Source organism: Piliocolobus tephrosceles, chromosome 3 (genome assembly GCF_002776525.5).
Source record: "Piliocolobus tephrosceles isolate RC106 chromosome 3, ASM277652v3, whole genome shotgun sequence".
NCBI lineage: Eukaryota > Metazoa > Chordata > Mammalia > Primates > Cercopithecidae > Piliocolobus > Piliocolobus tephrosceles.
This window is the reverse complement of record NC_045436.1, coordinates 237,321-241,124: the sequence shown is the minus strand read 5'-3', so window position 1 is coordinate 241,124 and position 3,804 is coordinate 237,321.

Here is a 3,804-nt window from a genome sequence, read left to right as displayed (position 1 = left end):
CTGCAATCTTATTCCGTCACATCTGGAAATGGGTGCACGCTCGTAGCGCCTCTGAAAGATAATTAGGCCTCACAGAAGGAGCCATGATCTCCATTTCCTTGAACATCCAGAAAGCAGAAATGACGATACTGTGACTGACCCTGTCTGTGTTCTGAGGAGATTGTTTTGGTAAAATCAGTTTCTTAGCACCAAGTTCTTAGGTGACCGGTGGCACAGGACACCACTCGCATCCCTGAATACAGACTGACTTGGGGACTATGGGGTGATGGCAGCTGAGGGTTGGCAGCAGTGCTGTAGGAGCAAGACTTGAATCACAGAGAGTCTATACGGAGCAGTGTCGTGATATATTGCCAAGCACACAATTTCTACAACAGGTCAACCGCAATTCTCACACAGCTAACCCCGCCCTAAAGTGAATATTCAGTAAAAGCAATCATATCTTTATTCCAAACCATCTGAATTCACTGATTTTTATAAATATGTTATTTTATTCTATCAAATAAATCCCACTCCTGGATTCCTTAAAACAACTCCTGCACTACTTCATAGGTAAAATGATCAGTTTGCATAACTACTTCATTTGAAGTTATTAAACTGCTAAGACAGCAAAATTCTTTAAGCTACTTTTTGCTAAACTCTAATCATTAAGTGAAACAATATTTTTCCCTCAAAAAAAGGTACCAGTTTCCTGGAAATATTCTTCATGGCTTTATTTCCTCTCCTAATTGATCCTGGTCATTTAATTCAATAACTTTTATAAACTTAAAATTATAAGAATTTAATTGACTTTTGCTTAGCTTCCAATTATGTCTAATTTGTTTCTATTCAGTCTCATTAAATCCAGTTATGGTTGGACTAATAGTAATTACTCCCAATAGTTAATGTACTTTAAAATAAGGACTCTGTCTTCTGTTATTTTCAAGTAATTTTTCATCAGGGTTAGGTAGGGCTTCTTAATCATATTAATACAAATGGTTTCCTATGTGCACGAGTAAGTTTGCATTTGGTATGTCGGCAGCCCCATGAAACTTGGCAAAGCTAGCAAGTCCCTAGACACGGAGCAGCCGCTGCAGAGGTGGCCTCCCCGTAGCATCGTTAGTATCAGTTGTAATTGGTAGGCAATCACTTAGTTTCACATTTCATTACCCGAGTTATACAAATGTGTAAAAACACCACAGTTTTAATAAAAGGGAGTAAAGGAGAATATGAGTAATATTCACAAACACCATTTGGAAGAGGTAGTATTTTCTCAGAAATGGTGCATTCTTGGAGCAAGGTCATTCTGTGTTTGGTTTGTTAAATATCTATTTCCATTCTAACAAACCACTGGAAAAGCCCAGCCTCACAAGGACTCTCCATGTGGGCGATCACAGAAAAGGACACCCATAACACAAAATCAAAACAAGGGTGGTCCGGGCTTCACATTAAAGACTCATTACCAAGTTTTCTCAGAAGAGATAAAGATCACAAACTTAGTTTTATGTGATGAAAAACAGAGAGAAAGAGTAAATGGAACAATAAGTGTTAGGAAACAACAGTGAAAAAAAAGCTGTGGAAAAAAATGAATGGAATTATGTTTTGCTTGATATTGATTTCCTACACTGATATCAGAAAATACGGGAAAGAACAAAGCACATTTTTTTGAGGCAAATAGAACATAAAACAAATGAGTGTTAAAGATTATTTTGCAGTGCTAACCAAAATATCTGTGACGTGTTTCTTCCCTTTAAAAATACGATTTTGTACAATTACATTTATATAAATTATTGAAATAAAATTGTAAAGAGGAGAACACACGTGGGGTTGCCAAGGGGAAGCGGTGGAGGAAAACATGTCAGAGTGTCTGCAAAGATTGCAGGTTGGGGCCTGGTGGTGAGGCCACAGTTCTGTATCTTGACTGTCGAGGTGGTAGTTACAGAGATCTACCCGAGATAAAAATGTACAGAACACACACGCACACACACACATACACAAATGAATGTGTACAAAACTGCTGCGATCTGAGTAAGCTTTTTGAATTGTACCTATGTCAGTTTCCAGGTTTTGATACTGCTCTGTAGCTATCACCGCTGTAAGATGTCACCGCTGGGAGAACTAGTGAAGAATACCTAAGACATCCCTGTACCTTTTGCAACTTCCTGTGAATCTATAATTATTTCAAAAAAACCTGAAAGTCAAGTATAGCAGAACTAAACCCATCACTTCAAAGAGGAAAAAACTGAAGATTAAGGAAATTGTTGAAGAACATCAAATACTCAATAGTCCGTATGACAGCTGTATTCTGTCCACTCGCCGAACGGCTGTCATTTAGCCTTTTCCTGATGTGCCCCGGAGGACTTGAGCTCCCCTTGGATTGCCAAGGCCTATAATGTTTAGTTGTTACTAACTTTGTACTGGACCCAAAAAAATGAAAAGTGATCGAATAATCATTTATAATAATAACTAGTACTTTTACTTATAAAGAGACAATAGTGGTAACGGATTTAAATATTTGGGGTAAAGAATAGGATCCTGGTAAGACAATACTGGCAAAATATAAAACAGAAAAAATAAGGAATCAGAAACATAAGTAGTTCAGTATTGTGAAAAAATTATGGATCTGAGAAGTAAAAGAACAGAGACTGCATTGCGTTTCTGCTCCAGACCTGCTGAATCACCTTAGGCAATGTGTGCCCTTTCCCTGAATCTGTTTTCTTTTCTACAAACTAAAGTGAACTAGGTCATCTCCAAGGTCCCCCAGATATTCGCACTTTTCGACTCTACATGTACTTCAGCTGAATTCCTAGTTTCAGTCTGGATAATACGTGTGTGCTGCACCACAGGTGGTATGTGTAAACACTCACGTTGGTCCTAAAAAATAATTAAATCTAGCATTTGGCAGCTGGAAGCCATTGCAATCTTTTAAGTATTCCTGAAGCTTATTTTACCAGTGTATCAAGATAAAATGCTAATAACGTGGTAGATATAAAGTCTGTTAGCAACTATCAGTGCTGTGTGATCTCAGAAAACCTTGTAAGGATAATGATAAGAAATGGATCAAGTAAAACAGCCTGAATTGACCCCCAAGAGCCACTAAAATGATTAACTATTCCATTCATGAAAATTCACTATGGTCAAACTATCTAAACTTGCAGTTCCCGAGCTGACGTTATTCCAGTTCTTCATGGGACTATTAACTGCACCTTCATGTGGCTAAACATCATGAAGAACAGCAGCCTTAACAATGTATTGCCATTTCTTTATATATCTGTTTACACTTGTGATCATAACAATGTTAACTTTAATACTCTCACACACAAAAAAAAAATTTGAAAAAAATACCCCTTTTACAACATGAAGCTTAAGATCTAGGATTGCATCAACGATCAAAAGCTAAAAGGTAGCACCAGTAATCTCCGTTAGTGCTGCAAAAAGACATCAAGTTCAGTATCAACTTAATGAAAAAAGATAGTTCTTAACCAGCAACTGAACTTTAAAGTTATCATGTTGCTTGCAACTGAAATATGAGCCTATTCACAAACACAGACGATATTCACATGAACATCCCTGTTAAACTCCACCTGACCTCACCGTGAGAGTAAACCGGGAGGAGGGTGGAGATGATGGCTCTCCATCTATAATGCTTGAATCTCCAGGAGGCAACAGAACAGGATCATTGCCCCACCATGGCTCCTTCCCATCTGTTTTGATCATCCAGGCAGACCTATAGTGAAACAAAATGAAAGCACTAACAGTTTCCTGGGCTGTATTTTTCTTAGTACCATACAGAGAAACACCTAGTCACACTGCCACTGACTGCATTCC